Source organism: Pinus tabuliformis, chromosome 4_2 (assembly GCF_031772625.1).
Source record: "Pinus tabuliformis cultivar Carrire ecotype Pingquan chromosome 4_2, CPIR1, whole genome shotgun sequence".
NCBI classification, from domain to species: Eukaryota; Viridiplantae; Streptophyta; class Pinopsida; order Pinales; family Pinaceae; genus Pinus; species Pinus tabuliformis.
Window position 1 is genome coordinate 456,199,091 of NC_142304.1, and position 19,407 is coordinate 456,218,497.

Below are 19,407 nucleotides of genomic sequence, written 5' to 3' on the forward strand. Positions count from 1 at the left end.
ATTTGAGATTCAATACACAACAGATACAATAGCAAGAGTTTGCTCGAACCTCTCAAGCCTCTATGAGTACACAGACTCTCTCAATCACTCTCTATCTCTGTCTTAGCTCTGTCTCAACACTACCTACCTCTGTCTTCTATTTTCTATGGCTTTAAAGCCAAACTGCGCCGCCTGTTCGTTTCAACTTCTCAGCTTTCTTTCTCCCCGACCTTTGTCCACTCAGATCCCTTTTTAACCATTAGCAATCATTGCTAAACGCTTCCAAGGATGGTGGACACCTGTACTATAACGGGATAGGTCATTGGGCCTTTGAAATCCTTCAGAATGCCAAAAGTGATCGTTTTCTGTTTACACAGAGAAATACTGGAAAACTGTGAAATTCTGCCAAAACACTATTCATTTCGGACTTCAAAAGTCCTTAAATCCAATCTATTTTCCTATTGGGTTCGTCCCCAATAGCTATCGCAAGTCGCTTCGGCCTTATTCCTTTGTATTTTTAAAAATATGTTAAAAATGTGAAAAGAACGTAAAAATGGCTCCCCCAGGACTTGAAATAATACATTTTTCCATTCACGAACCCTTTCGGGTCCGGTTTATCGCATCGGCGCTTTATCCTTCGCATTTCATTTAATAAAGGAAACTGTGAAAATACATTAAAAATGGTGTTTGATGGATCTCAAATATTGTGAGATAGTGTTTATATTTGTTATCGGGTCCAGCTGGTTGCATCGCAGATATGTGTATGTATAAGTCCCACTCCATGGTGTTGCTCCGATGCGATATCGCGATGCGATTGATCGCAATCGCATATCGCAATAACCCCAGGCCGTTGTAAGTGCTTCACTGTGGTTGTCGATTGCAATGTCGCGATGCAACATCGGCCATCTATCTGCGTCCTTGATCGATAGTCCTCGTTGACTCCGCCGATCGCCATCGCAACACATATATCGTATGCACCGATATCCTCCATCTATCTATGCCGATTGTGATTTGCCAATCAAATCTAGACCGTTGATCAGCAGATTTGACGGCTACTGTGAATTCACCGTTCCGACCTCTGATACTCTATTTTTTTCACTATTTTCTCGTGTTTTTGCCTCTCGATTGTGTTTTTCCGCCTTTTGGAAGGTTCCCCTTATGCGATGGTTTTCATCTTTTAGGCATTTTTAAGAGATTTTGAAGACTGAAAGAGTGTTTTAGGATCCATTTGGATCACGTTTTCCCACTGAAAAGGATTTTGGACCACCAAAAGTTGGTTTTCAAGCATTGCTCAAGTGATGATATAGCTGCCTCACTTGCCCAATCTCTATCCATTTTGCACTGCTGGGTTTTCAACTTTTGAGTCCAATTCGTAGGTACTCAACATCCCCTTTGTGCGTAGTTCTCACCTTCCTGTCCAGAACTGTATCTTCCTGCAACTCACTGAGATATTCAGGAAACAGATCATCAATAGAAGGAAATTGACTTTGCTCTTCGGGACCTTCAATTAATGAAGGTTTAAATAGTCTTAAATTTTCTGCATTTACCACTGAATAGATGTGCATGTAAGTTGGCAAATCAAGGTGGAAATAATTCTCACAATTTTCTCAAGTATCTTGGAAGGCCCATACCTTATTGGCCTCAGTTTCTTTCCTTCACCTTGCATCCTGTCTTTGTTGATATACAGATAGAATTAATCACCAACTTGGAAGCTATCCTCCATCATATGCTTATCATGCCTTGCCTTGTACTTGGCTTGGCTTTTTTCTAGCTGTTCCTGCACTACCTGGTGAGTTTCTTGGATCTGTTTAATGAGCCTAGTTGCTTTGTCCACATCATTGTGTCCATCAACCGCTATGTCCTTTTCAAAGACAAAATCCAAGGGAGACCTTGGTATAAAACCAAAACAAATCTCAAAAGGAGATCTCTGTGTAGAAGAATGCTTAGCACGGTTGTAAGCATGTTGCACATAACATAAATGTTTTCATCCCAAAGCTTGGGATGCTTACTGCAATAACCCCTGAGCAACTGGATCACTATCCTGTTGACCACCTTTGTTTGGCCATCTGTTTGTGGATGAAAGGCTGTGCTCTTCTTCAGTCTGGTGTCCATCATTTCCCATAGACTTGACCAAAACTTCGCAACAAATTGGGAATCTCGATCAGGTACTATGGAAGTGGATAACCCAAAATGCACCCATACATGCTAAAAGAACAATTTTGTTGTTTGTTCAGCAGTAATCTATTTGTTACAAGGTATTAAAACACACATTTTGCTGAACCTGTCCACAATAACATACAAATAGTCATGACCTTTTCTATATTTTTGGCAACCCCCCAACAAAATCCATGGAAACACTTTCCCAAGGACGAGAAGGAATTGGAAGTGGAGTGTACAAGCCTAGTTTTCTATTGCTGGGGTTGCTTTTAGCACACATGGTACACCCTTTAATATATCTAGAAATTGTTTCATGCATTCTTGGCCAATAGTAGAATCTTTGCAGTTGTGCAACCATTTTCCTTACATCAAAATGACCTGATATTAGAGAAGTAAGTGCTTCCCTAATTATGTAAACTCTTTCAGTTTGTGGAATGCATAGCTTTCCCAAATGATGGAAGAGTTGGACCTTAACATAATAGTCCAATTCTTCTACTTTTTTGCCATGACATAAAGTTGCATACACATCTTTAAAAACTATATCTTGAGCATATTGTTGAATGTAGCTTTCATGCATTACCGAGTTATGCTTAAGTATAGTAGATGCATATATAATTGATATAGACAACATATCTACAACTTTATTGTATATGCCTTTCTTATATCTGATGACCAGATGAAACTGTTGTAGAAAACCCATCCACCTATGGTGTCCTGATTGCTACAGTTTATTTTGTGAGTGCAAATACTAAAGTGGTTGATGATCAGTATGTATAACTATTTCTTTACCCATTAAGTAATGTTTCCACTTCTTTACACTTTGTAATAATGCATACAATTCTTTATCATAGGTGGGATAATTAACTACTGTAGAATTAAATGTTTGAGAATGGTACCATATGGATTTACCATGTTGCATCAACACTGCTCTCATGGCATAGTCACTAGCATTTGTTTCGATCTAAAATGGTCTTTGAAGATCTGGAAATACTAGTATTGGTGTTGTACTAATTTTTTCTTTTAAGGTATCGAAGGCTTTCTGCTATTTGCCTCCCCACTGAAACACCTTGTTCAATCTTGTTAAACCATGTAAGGGAGCTGCAACTAAGGAAAAGTTAGCAATAAACTTTTTCCAATAATGTGCTGCTCCTAGGAAGCTTCTAACTTCTGTAGAAGATTTGGGTCTAGGCTAGTTTACAATGACTTCAGTCTTAGAGGGATCTATCTTCAATTCACCACCCCCTACAATATGACCCAAATAATTCAAATATGTTTTGCCAAATTCACATTTTGATAACTTAACATAGAGATTTTATTTTTTCAAAACATCTACAGTCTGCTTCACATGCTTCAAATGTCTGTCCGATGTTTTACTGAAAACAAGAATTTCATCCAAATATACAATTACAAAATCATCAATAAAAGGCCTGAGTACATCATTCATAACTCTCATGAAAGTGACAGGAGCATTAGTTAAGAGAAAATGCATAACTAGCCATTCATACAGCCCTTGCTTTGTTTTGAGAACAATCTTCCATGCATCTTGCTCTACTACTTTGACCTGATGGTAACCACTATGCAAGTCCAACATGGAAAAGTAAACAGCTTCTTTCAACTGATCCAATAGATCATCAATGCGAGGAAGGGTATAATGATTGTTGATCGTTATTTTATTCAGTGCTTGGTAATCAATGCACATCCTCCGAACCATCTTTCTTCCTCACCAACACGATTGGAGATCCGCATGGTGATGTGCTTGGTCTTATGAACCCTTTCTCGAGCAGCTCCTGTACCTACTTCTTGATCTCTACATTCTCTAAAGCGAATAAACTGTACATTGCGATGTTAGGCAATGGAGCATATTGCTGCAAATTAATATCGTGTACAACTTCCCTTTTGGGTGGTAGACCTTTAGGTTCTTGAAATAGGATATCATATTCTGAAACAACTTTTTCTAAATCAGCTTATTGTTTAGCATCCCAACCTTAAAATACATTGGTTTTATCAGGTTTCTTTTCCTTTACAACCATCAGTAAAATTTTCTTGCATGAATTTACAATTCTTTTTATCTGCCCTGAGTTTATGAGAGTATAATTATTCCTGAGTTTATGAGCTCTTACAATATATTCAATTCCATATTTAACGAGTTGATACTTATTTTCAGCTCTATAGAAAATGAATTTTCTATCATACAAGTAAGGACTTCCTAAAACAATTCCACGTATATCTAAGGGAACGATATCTAACTCAACCTCATCTACAAATGCTGACTCAAAAGAAAACCTAGGTTTACATTGTCTAATCACTTCTAGCTTTGCTTTATCACATACCCAACCTAATGGATATGGCTTCTTGTGAGGTGTGGTTAGTAGTCCCAATTTCTTTACAATTGCTTCAGAAATCAATTTTACTTGTGAGCCACTATCAAATAAAGTATCAATCTTTTGATGCTTGGAAATAACTCTAATATGAAAAAGCTCATGTCTTTTCCTCTCATTTTCTTAACTATCAACAGTTTGTGCAAAATTACTAGTAGATGCTTTAGAATTTTTACCTTTTACACCTATGGTTGTGATTGTTGTTTCATCACCTGAGTCTAACCCCAAATCTTTATGTATGGTAGCAGCAGTCTTCTTCTTCTTGCCATCGAACTTCTTGGGTTTCAGCTCCCGATGCAAAGACCAGTAATGTTCATCATCATGTCGATCCTTCTTGCAGTGAGTGCATGAAGGTTTGTCTTTCTGTACAATGTTTTCCTTCCTCTCTTTCCATTTCTGCTTCCTATTTTTCTTGTTCTTGCTTGCAGTGGGTTTTGATGATCCCCCAATCCCTGGGTTCACATTCTTGCCTCTAGCCTCTAGATGGGTAGCCTGAACAGATACATCATCTATGCTAGTAGGGTTAAACGTGAGAATGGTGTGCCTCAAATAGCTATGTAGACCACCTATATACTTCAGCAAAGTTTTAGGTGAGTCTAAAGAAATACCTAGAATTAAAGCTCTTTTTCTAAATTCTTGGGTGTAGCTTTGTACACTTTGCCCCTTTAACTGGTAAAGAGTTTTCTAACTCATCATGGCTTGCTGCATATAAGTTAGTGGATAGAACTATTTTTTAATGGCAGAAACAAATTCACTCCACACAGAAAGAATTTTACCATGCTTCTTCAAGTCAGCTTGTGTCCTGCCTTCCCACCAGCCTAAGGCAGTTCCTCTAAGGCGTAGATTAGCCAGCAAAATTTTACTCCTGTCTGAATCAATATTCTGCACCCTACAATACACATCAATCTGTCTAATCTAGTTATCTAGCTTCTCTGCATTTAATTCTCCATCATATATTGGCAAATCAAATTTAACATCTAATTTAATCAAAGACGTTTCTTCTTTTTATTTTCAGGGCTATCAGGAGGTGTGGATAGAGGAGCCTCTTTTCCTTTCCCTTTGCCTTCAGAATGGCCATCTAGAAGCGATTCTTCTGTTCCTTTGTCTTGTTTGGAGGTTGAAGAATCTTCACCTCGACCCCTCTTAAATTCTTGATACATCTCTTCTACCATAGCTCTCATGGTCATGAAACTATCCATAAACTAAGAGTCCGATTCCAAGGGATTTTCTTTTGCCATTTTCCTCCTAGGATAGACTCTTCCTATTTCTAGGTTAGTCTCAACCAGTCCTCCTTCTCCTAATTTGAGCTTTGACCCAGTTATTGTCACAGTTTACTGGAGCATACGCAACTGCTACCATAGACAAGGCTATCGAAATATCTCTTTTGTTGAAAGAAAAAGAAGAGAAGATTACACAACTCGAGAAGCACCTCAAAACAGAAAGGGAAAGTTTGAACAGGAAAGTTGCTAAGCAGCTGGCCCAATTGAAACAGAGAATGAAGTTGTTGAAAATAAGCCACGAAGTAGACATATCGGCTAAAAATATGCAACTCCAAGACTTGCAGCAAGATATGGAAAAATATAAGGATGTTCCTATTGTAAAGGAATTTATCAAAGAGGCGCTAGCGCTTAATTCTCTCTTATTGAAGCAACAAGAACAAATTCCCAAATATGTCACATATCGCTCGTTATCTAATCACTAGCTACCAGCGAACGGATAAAGTGATTGACAAGAGAACTGAGTTTATTGATCTAAACACCAGAATCTCAGATTTCATCGAATGGAAAGAAATAGAAGAGGGGAGGAAAGCCAATCTTCCTGAAATTGAGGAGACACACAAGGACATTATTTTCACCGATTGGGACACAAGGATCAAACAAGCCGAACTAGAAGTGGCAATAGCGATCGAGGTGTCAAAAATATAGTAAAGGTGGTAAACCATACTTTGTTTGCCACCAACTTGGTGAAAGAAGGCAACTCGAAAGAACTGTCCGATTTGAATGAATTGCATAAGAGATGGAAGGAAAGGGCAGAAACTCAAAGTCGTAGAGTTGGAAAAGACTAATTGGGAGTCATATTGGCAATACCTCATCAAGCCACATAGTCAAATCATGACCCTTAGCTTCTCTCTCCATTCAACTCAACAGATGCTACCACCTCTCACACATGCAATCTTCGTAGGATAGGTTAGAACACATTTTGGGGCACCTCCTAAAGTCAAACCGATGACTGATATATGTGATGTGAAGGACAAGCTGGCAGATAGAAAATCATCATCATAGCCTCTACTCATCAAGCCACTATTTGTTTTTGGAGTTACTTAACTAGTTAGGAGGAAGGTTGTTTGAAACCTCCTCAAATTTTTCTATAATCTATTTTTGAACATTAGTTAGTATAGTATTTATACCCTTCTCATGCATTTAGAGAATGGTCTAAAATTTTATCAAAAACATTTTCAAAGAATTCGCTATTGTAATTTTGTGAATGATTTGGTGAAATTATGGAACATGATCGTTTCTTTTAAATATCAGACTACTTTCCTTTGTGGATGCACTTTTGTATACTTGGAGGATAATTTCATCTGAAGAGAGGAGTTGATCTATGTCATTAGTCAAATGAGAAGAACTTCACATATATGATACTTCTATCTTATATGATTAGCATTATTTTTGCTTAATTAGTGACAACAATTTATTTTCATGAATTGTATATGAGATATGTTTTTTTAATTAAAGCATTAAGTGCACTATTGTATGATGCCTAGGTGAGATTATTTATTTTCATATATATATATATATATATATATATATATATATATCTTCACATATGCGATATAGTTTATACATTTCGTTAACTAACTATTTAGTCAAAGGAATTATCTTTACATGTTATCATCTTTGTTTTATGCATGATTGATCTTTATTATCACATGTCAAGCAAATATCTTTGTAGATCGCATATTATACAAAAAAACCTGGGTTTTATACTAAATTAAGTTAGCTAGAGATTTGCATGATAGAATAGGTCATTCTATTTATCATTATTCTATTACAATCACTCGTAAACCACCCACTCTCATTTTAAAAACTCATATTGGGAAATTGGTCCCATCATCCCAAGTCGGAGCCACCACTTTAAATGGAAAAGGAGTTGTCTTAAGGTTCGAACCAGGTGGTTATCCCCCATGTTGGAGCAGTAGAAATCTGAGGCTTCAACATTTTGGTGCTAGAAGGAGGGACTCCAACTATGAATGGCATATAAATCTAAAGATCAATTGAAAAACATTTGTAAGAGTCAAAACCCCTCCACCACTTCTACACCTTCTAGATCTCGTTCAAAATATTTGGATTAGAAATCTGAAGTTGTAGAAACATCTCCCTCATTTCCTGAAGTAGTAAGACAACCACCTTCTCCAGATTACACTCCTGAGTCTCCCAAATTCCATTCTTTGATACATAAATTGGAACAGATGTCCATTTCCGTCGAGAAACTAGAGAGGCACAAAACTTCTCAAGAAAGTGTTACTTCCTTATTACGAGAAACTGGTGTATTAACTAGATTGCAAAGTGAAAATCTTAGAGTAAATCCTTTTTATTTTCCCATTCCTCAACGATGCATTAAATTATTACATCAAGATCTGAATCAGATACTAGCGAGATCACATCACCCTTCCATCCATTCACTTCTCCAACCATTCCTACTCAATCCACTGCTTCCCAACTATCCACTTCTCTAACTAGTACTGTTACTAGTAGTACCGGCCCAATAGCATGTTCTTCGCGATCTGTAACTACTTCTAGACCAGCCTCCCCATATTTTTAGTCTTCAACTCAAGATATGGCCAATCAACCTGCTCAACCTTGGACAAATCCTGGTGCTGTTTTGGTTGTTAATCTGAATAATCTCCCAGCAAACCCAGAAAAATGGCTACCTAAGTATAATCCTGGTGATGGTCTTCCAGCTGAAGAACATTTAAATAACTTTATGTTACCCATGAATCTTAGTGGAGTTGCACATGAAGATGTTGTGATCAAACTGTTTCCTTATACTTTCCAAGGATCTATTGGATCTTGGTATTTTTCCCTCCCAACAGGTTCAATAAGAGATTGGGATACCTTTCAAGAAGTATTTCTTACAAAATTTGGTGATGACAGGACCATTGCATCCTTAGTCAATGATATTTTTAACTTAAAAGCAAATTCAGATGAAAGGATCAAAGAGTTCAACTCTAGATTTAACAAGTTACTAAACAAAATCCCAGCTACCTCAAAACCTGCAGTAGATGTATAAATAGAATGATACATATCCTCTCCTCCTTTTAATATTGCAATTTTTGTATATAGAGCCAATAAGGCTACCCTTGTAGAAAACATGAAAGAAGCTCTGTCTATAGAAAGAAGGATTATTGCTTTAGAAAATAAATCACAGACAGATGAAAGGAAATTAAAGAATGTAACATTTAAGGATGATTCCAAAAAGAAAACTTCAAAGGACCCTTTCTATCTTGATGGCCTTCAGAAAGTATTAAAACCATGTCCAATGAAATGGTCGAAATCAAGAAGCAGGTTGCAAAATCCCCTTCTCCTAAGAAACCTTTTCACTCATTTAAACGAAACCCTTCTTTTGCATTGCAACCATCGAATATTATTTCAAATGTTAAATCTGATCCAGAGATAGAAGAAAACTCACCAACTGAAGAGGAAGCCGAAATGGAAGAAGACGTTGAATTAAATGGAATGTGAGATTTCGTTCTCCCAACTGAAGAAGAAGCACAAGCTATGCTAGTAATTAAAAGAAGTACAAACTCTCCTGATATGTCTATCACAAATCAGAAACAGAAAACTGCTACTTCTGTAAAGGAGAAAACAATAAGTAAGAATTATAAGACTAGTCAAACTAACCCTATTCCACTAGATCCTCCAAATGCTTCCAAAACGTTGGTAATCTCAAGCACAGTAGAATACAACATAGTCGAAGATATGAAAAAGATGAGAAAAAACATTTCTTTGCACGAACTCACTAAACTCAATCAACAATAGAAAATTCTATTAAGAGAATTAAAGGCAGTTCCTATATCTCCTTTGCCATCTGTTGTAGTTACTCAAGATGCTTACGATATGGAAAAACCTCCCTCCTCTTCAAACAAAGTAAATCTAACCGATTTAGTCCTGATAGGTGATAGGTCTATCTCTCATACTCCTCCATTTCTTATTACTTACAAGATTTTCAACAAAAATTTCCATAATTTCCTTATTGATTCAGGCTCCTCTTCAAATATTATGCCAAGAACCATGTGCACCAAATTGAATATTACACCTCAAAATATGCAATACACATAGTTCAAGTGGACAGAACAAAAGTAGAGGTACTTGGAGAAATGGCATGAGTTTCAATTAGGCTTTCCTCTAATCCAAAAGTTTCACAAAAAATCGATATTCTAATGGCTGATATCCCTGAATTTTATGGTTTAATTCTAAGTAAGCATTGGTCTAAAAAGTTGCATGGATACTTCACAAGTGATTGGTCTCACACGTGGCTTCCACACAACGGAAAACCAAATCAAATTAGAGTAGACCGAGCAAAGTTCATGAAATACACAGTCACTGATCTTGAGAGAAGCAATGAACCTATGTCCTTCACCAATAATATCATTGGTAATTACTCAGTTGAGTCACTTTTAGGATCTTTTAATGCTCAAAGGTCCCCTTTTCTGAACGATGTTGTACTGTCTCAAATAGAGAATTTTTCAAAAACAAATGCTTCAAAGTGTGTTAATATAGCAGATAAAATTGTAGATAATTCATTATTTTGGACTCTTTATTTCTATGGTTCCAAATCCGAAGATGGTGCAGGTGCAGGGTGTATGTTAATCAAACCGCAAGGAGAGAAAACCATGTTAGCCTACAGACTTGAATTTCAATGCACCAAAATTACCACAGAATATGAAGCATTGATTCAAGGGTTGTATAAACCCATTGGACATAATGTCAAATATTTGCAAGTATATGGGGATTCTAAAATAATTGTTAAATAGGTAAGAAATACAATTCATTGTGTCTCTGGGCACCTTAAACATTATCAATCTCTTGCCCAAATCTTACTTCTCATTTCACTGCTTTTAACATTTCTTTAGTTCCCAAATTGAAAAACGCAAGTGTTGATTTACTTGCCAATGTCGCATCCAAGCTTATACCTTCTGAAGAATTTAGTTAAGACATATTTTCAATAGAGTCAGTTTTGAGGACATCCATTCCCGATAATGTGACAAATTGTAGAGCATTTAATAATGATGCGGATATAATCGATTTCCTTGCATCAAAAGTGTCTTATGAGGAATAGACCATAGATGAATATGAGAATGATCTACAAATCTACCATAAACAAGATCAAAACCCAATTCCGAAATCTGTAGTTAAGATGGAAGATCTCTATGATTTAAAGGACAGATTCAAGAAAACCACCAACTCCAAAACTCAGAGTTCCACTATGAGATTTGAAGTGGTAAACCTAGGGTCAATTGAAAAACCTAAAAATGTCAACCTAGGTCTTGGTTTATCATTTGAAGAAATGATATCATTCATTAAGTTGTTAAAAATGTATAAAGGTGCCTTTTCCTAGGATTATCAAGATCTCAAGGCCTATGATACCTCTATAATTCAACATACCATACCAATGACTTCGAATGGAAAACCAATACAACAGAAGCTTAGCAAAATTCACCAAACCTTGAAATTCAAATCAAATCTGGATTGAAAAAGCTCCTCAAAGCCAAAAAGAATAGTGATATTAGGATTTGTATTGATTTTAGAAATCTAAATAGAGCTTGTCAAAAGGATAAATTTCCTCTTCCTAATATGGAGCAAATATCGCAATCAGTTGCAGGTTTCGAATTAATTTCCTTTCTAGATGGATTTTCAGGATACAATGAAATTCTTGTACATCTAGATGACAAATTAAAGACAACATTCAGGACAAAGTGGGGAACATACACTTATCAGAACATGCCTTTTGGACTCATAAATGCAGGTGCTACATTTCAACATGCTATGGATATTGCTTTCAAAGGTCTGATTAATAAATCAGTTGTTATTTAGCTAGATGACGTCATAGTCTATTCTAAGGATAGAAATAATCATTTAAATGACTTGAAGCATATTTTTGAAAGATGCAAGAAATATGGCCTTTCCTTAAATCCAAAAAAATCTTATTTTTCTTTACCAGAAGGCAAAGTCCTAGGATTTATAGTGTCCAAAAAATGGATTTACATCGATCCTGATAGAGTCCAAGAGATTGAAAAAAATTCCTCTCCCACATAACAAAAAGACCATCCAATCGTTCCTAGGTGAAATTAATCCTGTAAAAAGATTTGTTCCAAACTTTTCACAGATTGTCCTACCCGTTCAAGCAATGATAGGAAAAAATGCAGTCTTCAAGTGGGGTAAATATGAAAGAGAATCATTTAAGTTCATTAAAAAATCCATTATCACTGCTCCTTCTTTAACAACCCCTAACTTTATTAAACCTTTTGTGTTGTACACTTTTTCATCTGATACATCATATGCAACAGTTTTAACATAGCTGAATGAACAAAATATCGAGGCACCCATCTCTTTTTTCAGCTCTAACTTGCAAGGTGTTGATTTAAATTATTCAGCTGTTGAGAAACAGGCTTTTGTTGTTTTTGAGACCTTGAAACATTTCAAACCTTTTCTTCTTAAAACTCATACAAAAATAGTACTACCTTACTAGGCAGTAAGGTAATTATTGATTCAAAGAGAAGTAGGGGAGAAAAGAGCCAATTGGGTTACTGTGCTTCAAGAGTACGATGTAGAAATCAGGCCAACTAAAATTGCTAGGGGCCAAGGTTTTTGCAAGATGATGATTGGAGCTTCTCACCTATTAGTAGAAGAAGGCCAAGGTAATGAAATGAAGATATCAGAGGTAAGCATGAATGATTCACAATCACAATATTCTGATTTGAATTTTTATTTGAAGAATGGATATGCCCCTATGCATCTCAATTATAAAACAAAGTGTGCTTTAAGGTTGAAATCAAAACAATATGTTTGGCCCCTATACTACTAGTGTAACCCCTTATTGTTATTAGTACAACCTCCTTATTCTAATTTTGTACCCATGTAGTCCCCATATTGTTATTATAGTGCCCCATAGAAGCCCACTATTGTTATTATTGTTCCCTTACATTATTATTGTTATGTTGGCTCTGATTATATTATGACCCCTTAGACTCCTATATATAGAAAGGAGGTCTTGTCATTTGTATCATCTAAGAATTGTTCATTTCTGTAATGTAAATGAGGTTTCCCCTTTGAAGAGGATTATTTCCAAGGCGTTCATCTATCTTTTGTATCTTTTTGTGAGCTGGTTTCATAACATTTGGTATCAGAGCTATGGATTCTAGGGTTTCACCGCTCCAAATAGGTCATCATGAAATTTTCGCTATAACTTTTTCGCTACAAATTCTCAAAAGATAAAAAAGAACCCCTTTGAGAAGAAATTGGTCTGAAACTCGCATACAAATTTCAGATCTTGTCTCGCTATATTTTTAGAGATATAATCTGAGGAAATTAGGATTTTTGAAATATCTACAATTTCATCTAAAACAACTCATCGGTATTTTCAGAGATATAATCTGAGGAAATTAGGATTTTTGAAATATCTACAATTTCATCTAAAACAACGCATCGTGGAATTTTTGCTATAACGTTTTCGCTACGAAGTTTCAAAAGCTAAAAAAAAAACCCATTTGAGAATAAATCTGTCTGAACCTTGTGTCTGAATTCTAGATCCTGGCTCAATATATTTTCTGAGATATGATCTGAGGAAGTTAGGGTTTTTGTAGACTCTTGAATTACATCCCAAACAAGTGACCTGGGGAAAATCGTCATAACTATCTCTTTGAGCATCAGATTGAAATTTCATAAGTTATAGAAAGAGGACGGACTGTAGTTCCCTATGTATATTTTTTAGGTCCGAAGGTCAAAATAGTGACACGTGGCACTTCATACAAGTTCTCTCTTCTGAAAACGTATATAATCAGGTCATCTTGGGAGATTGTGCATAACTCTTTCTTCGGGAATCAAATTTCGATCAAACTGGTGGCATTAGAAAGAGGACGTAGAGGGCTACTGCAAATCAAGATTTTAGAATTGGAAGATCTGAAATTACAGAGTTACATTCGTTTCCAGATTGAGCTCCTAAAATCAAGAAAAGGCGATATGAGGAAGTTTGATGGCAAGGATCCGACAAATTGGATAGTATAGATGGAGCAATATTTTGATCTACATGAGGTGCAACTATTACAAAAGGTATGTATTGCATCTTCATATTTAGAACCAGATCAATTTTTATGGTATAAAGGGCTTTTTTCTTGTAAACCACTTGTTACGTGGTAAATTTTCACGGAGGAAATGATAGCACATTATGAGGATACGAAGAGAAACACCTTCTTTAGCCAATTGACAAATCTCAAACAAAAGTGTTAAATGGCAAAGCACATTGAGGACTTTCAAAAATTGAATATAAGGGTAAATGATATTCGAGAGAAGCAAATGATTGATGTCTTCATAGGTAATTTAAAGGATAACATTCAACATGAGATTCATCTTTGGGCACCTGATTCATTGGAGAAGTCATTCAGGTGGGCAAGAAAAATTGAAAGCGAAATTATGGAAACAAGGAATCCCACCACTCATGACTATAATTATGGAAGTGTTTCTTCTCCTAGCCTTCCACAACCTACAAGGTTTACACCACAACAATTGGAAGAAAAAAGAGAAAAAGGGCTTTGTTACAATTGTGATAGCAAATGCACTAAAGGTCATAAGTGTGCCGAGAAGAAATCATTTTACATAGATTATGAAGAGGAGGAAGAAAAGCATCAAGGAACGTCAAAAAAAGAGGATATACACCAGGGACCAACCCAGAGAAAGAAGAAATGTGTTGACACCTAATCATCAGGATTAGGTGAATGTAATCAATGTAAATAAATAATAATAAATATGAAGATTCATCGGGAGATGAAGTGAACAGTCCCTCCCTCATGTATATAGTAAAGACCAGCCTAAAGGAATAATATAAGAATTGTTTTGAGGAGTTACATGCCTGGCCTGACATGGTATCAGAGCCCCTAGGTTCCTAAAATTAGTTGTAACTCTTTGTATTAGTTTTTCTGGGCTCTCTGCCATAACCATTTTTTTCTGCACCCTCTTCTCTGACCATTTTTATTTAGATTCACCATACGCTGTGCTGCTCACATTCTAAAATAACTTATAGACGTTTTCAGAGGCGTTGGAGGATTTGAGAGTCATAGGCATTGGAGGAAGGCAGAGAGAAGCGAGAGAACGTTGATTCTGGTGGTTTCATGGAGATGAGGTGAGGTTAAGATAATGTTTGTGATTGATAGAATCAGATGGTCATGGCATGTGGGCGATGATAAGAGCTCTTGGGTTTACATTCAGATTGCCTTCTTTCCATATATCTGTTTACGCTGCTGGTATCATCGATGATGTTAACGCTGCCCATATTACTTTGAGTTTATTTCATATATCTGTTTACGCTGCCCATATTACCTTGAGTTTATTTCATATATCTATTTATGTTTACACTGCCCATACATTTACTCAACTCACACAGGTCTCCCACTGCACAACAGAACCACACTCCAGCTACTGTTATGTTTTATGTTCTATCTCCTGCTATACTCTGCTACTGATCCCGCTCTAGTGCTGCTATTAATTACATTATTTACACTAAGTCTGTTGAATAGTGCCCATATATTGAACGCTGGCCATATATATTAAAGTCTGTTGTATTTACGCTGCCTTAATACACAGTCTTGGTGTATTACAGTCTTGGTGTTGTACATTGAACGTTGCCCATATGTTGATCACTACCACACCAACACCGGTTTGCCGAGTCTGATTTCTGCAACACCGATAGTACTGTTTTGGAGAGATTTTGGAATTTTTTACGCTTTTTGATCACAGTATTTTGTAAATATTAGACTTAGACATGGCACAGAATCTCCCTTCATGCCTCTTCAATAGAATAATTGAGGTTCCCTATTGGCCATGCCCCTCACATTCATTTGATGGGACAATCTCTATGATGAGTGAAACATCAAGATGAAGAAATGTTGGTGTTGTTTGGGTTAATTAAAGTCTGTCGAGAGAGAGAGTTGTGTGTGGGTTGGTATTAGGGAACTGTAACTGTGAGCCTCTATCTGTTTGTTAAATATTTCCCTTTGATTTGTAGTAAATAGACCGATGCTTTCCAATTGAATGATAGTGAAAGATATGTGGTGATTGCACTAGGGCTTATGTTGTTTGTTTTATGATGACATGCCATGGTGTAATATGTGGAATATATATTACATGATATATGAATATTGAGAGCTTGCAGTTGATTCCATTTTGTAAAGACATAGCAAATTACTATTAGTGTTTTGCTACAAATATTGTAATTATTTTTTTGGCTCAATTCAAATTTTTATGATGGATAAGTTTGTTGAAAAAGAGAAGGGTTTGGAAAAGAAGAAAACTCTTCTTGCACATAGAGAGAATAACCTTGCTCAAGATTCTTCCAGAGGAAGAGGTGGAAGAGATTTTAGAGGTAGGGGGGTAGACACTCTCAAGGAGAAAAGGCAGATTTTCATTGCATACGTTGCAAAAGAAATGGATCACATGATGCCTCTACATGCAAGCTACCATGGGAAAAAATTGAGCAGCAAAGAAACCAATAGAAAGGTAAAATTGATGATATAGACAAAGGTAAAGCACTTTAATCCGCTCACTATGTTGTTACAGAATGTAATATTGGAGTAAATGAAGATTTATTTAATGCTTCACTTGCTTCTTGGAAAAATGATTGGTTGCTTGATTCAGGAGCAACTTGCCACATGACTCATAGAAAATATTTTTTTTAAGAATTTACTGACAATGTTGACGGAGCAGTATACTTTGTAGACCAATCAAAATCAAACCCCCAGGGCTTGGCACAATCTGGCTTAAATTGCCTGGTCTTCTAGAGTTTCTTCTGCATCATCTTCTATATCTCCCATAGCTAAAGAGAAACTTGTTGTCCTTGGTCCACATCCGCCAGCAAGGTCACTCCATTCATATGCTTGATGGCAAGCTTGAGGTAAGAAAAGCATCTGACCACTCACTTGTCATGAGGGGAATAGAAGAAGAAAGGCTTCTCAAGCTGCATGGTACCTCTACTCGTGCACAAAATTTCAAATACAATTCTCATTATGAAGAAGTTACACTTCCATCAAGTTTATTATGGCATGCTAGATTTGGAAATTTGAATTATGACAGCCTCTGCTTGTTGAAGAAAAATGGTGTTGCTGGTTTGCTTACAATTCCTAGGAAACTTAAGCAATGTGATGCTTGCATTCTAGGAAAGAATAGCAAACATTCTTTTCATGATTCACATTCAAGAGCACATAGAGAACTTGAAGTCATTCATTTAGATTTATGTGGTCCAATGATTGTTCCTTCTGCAAATGGAAACAAATATATGATGACATTTATTGATGACTACACCAAAATGTGTTGGGTTTATTTATTGAGGAACAAATCTGATGCTTTTCAAACATTCAAAAACTTTCATAAATTGATTGAAAATGATGCACAATCTCATATTGGGTCTATTCGCACTGATAATGGACAAGAATACACATCAAATGAATTTGAAAGCTATCTTCACCAACATTGGCTCAAACATCAAACAACTATGCCTTATAATCCCCAACAGAATGGTGTAGCTGAAAGAATTAATAGGACAATATTAAATATGGTACGATCCATACTCTTCTTCAAAAATGTAAAGATAATTTTTTGGGCTGATGCTATTCTATGTGCTGCATATATAAAGAATAGATGTCCATCTAATGCTATTAGAAACAAGACTCCATATGAAATGTCGTATGGACATGTTCCTTCGGTAAAGCATCTCAAGGTCTTTAGTTCCACCTGTTATGCCTTGATACTAAAGGTACATAGAAACAAACTTGGTGCAAGAAGTTGTAAGCGTATCTTCCTAGGGTATTCAAACACCTCCAAAGCATACCGTCTCTATGATGAAGTCAATAAAAGGTTTGTTGTATCTAGAGATGTAATTTTTCTTGAATCATCCAAAACTGACAATGTTGTTGAGCGGCAACCTGATCGCTTGGATAGATTCGCAAATGAAAAATCATTTCAAGAATTTGATAATCAAATTCCACATCTTAAAGGGGGGATTCCTATACTAGATCAACATGTGGAATATTCTTATGAAGAACACTCCCCCCCGCATGAAACGCCAACAACGGATGATGCTTTAAGTGATGTGATTGATAGAATTGGGAGAATCAATCTTGATTCTGTCCCAACTCAATCAACGGAGCAGCCTGGACCATTTGAGAAAGGTCCCCCAAAGTGGCTGACAAAGACACCTGAAAGTGTTCATCCTGATGAGGTTGGAAAAACAGGAACTAGAAATTCAAACTGGCAAAATGGAGGTGATGTAGATGACTCTAATTCACCTGTTGATATGGATGTTTCTTATGATTGTAATTGAACTTGTCTACAGATTTTGAACCAACTTCGTTCAAAGAAGTTACTTCTAATGATGAATGGAAATAAGCAATGCAAAAGGAGTATGATGCCCTCATAAAGAATGACACTTGGAAGCTGGTTGATCCTCCATTAGGAACCAAACCAATTGGCTGCAAGTGGGTCTACAAGAGCAAGTATAAAACTGATGGCTCACTTGACAAAAACAAAGCTAGGCTTGTGGAAAAAGGTTTTGCACAGAAGGAAGGGGTCGATTATGAGGATAATTTTGCCCCCATAGAAAAATGGGCTACCATTCAGACACTCTTTGCCCTAGCAGCTCAGAACGGTTAGAAAGTCCATCAAATGGATGTAAAAACTGCTTTCTTGAATGGATATCTAAAAGAGAATGTTTTTATGTCCCAGCCTAAAGGATTTTTTGTGAAAGGACATGAACATGAAGTATGCAAACTTGTGAAGTCCTTGTATGGCCTCAAACAAGCACCGCGAGCCTGGTATGAAAAACTAACTGAGCATCTTCTGAAACTCAATTTCAAACACTATGATCTTGATGATGCAACTTTATTTGTCGAGAAAGTTGGCAAAATAGTTGTATATCTTGTGGTATATGTATATGATCTTTTGATGACAGGGAACAAAGAAAGCTACATTGCATCCATAAAGAACGAATTGGGGAAAAGTTTTGAAATGATTGATTTGGGCTATGTTCATTACTATATTGGTATTAAAGTAACTCAACATCCAAAGTCCATATTTCCTTCTCAAAATAAGTACATTGGAGATATATTGAACAATTTTGGCATGACAGAATGCAATCCTCATACTACTCCAATGGAAGAAAACTTAAAGCTCACATATATTGAAGGAAAAGAACTTGAGGATGCAACAAACTATAGACAGCTTGTAGGAAGTCTCAACTAACTAACTACTACCAGACCAAACATTTCATTTGTTGTTGGAATCCTCTCCAAGTTTATGCAAAAGCCTTGTGAGGGATATTGGCCTATTGCAAAAAGATTTCTAAGGTACTTGAAGAGAACTCAAGACTTTGGAATCAAGTATATGCAGGTGGACGACTTCAGATTGATTGGATACTCTGATTCAGAATTTGATGGAGATAAAGAAACTGGGGTATCTACTTTAGGATATGCTATGAGTCTTAGATCAGGAGTTGTCTCCTGGAGATCACGCAAACAATCAGTTCTAGCAGATTCCATAACAGAAGCAAAATACGTGGCAGCAGCTAAGGCAACAAAAGAGATTGTGTGGCTCAGGAAAATTCTTGAAGATTTGCAAGTAAAACAAGTACA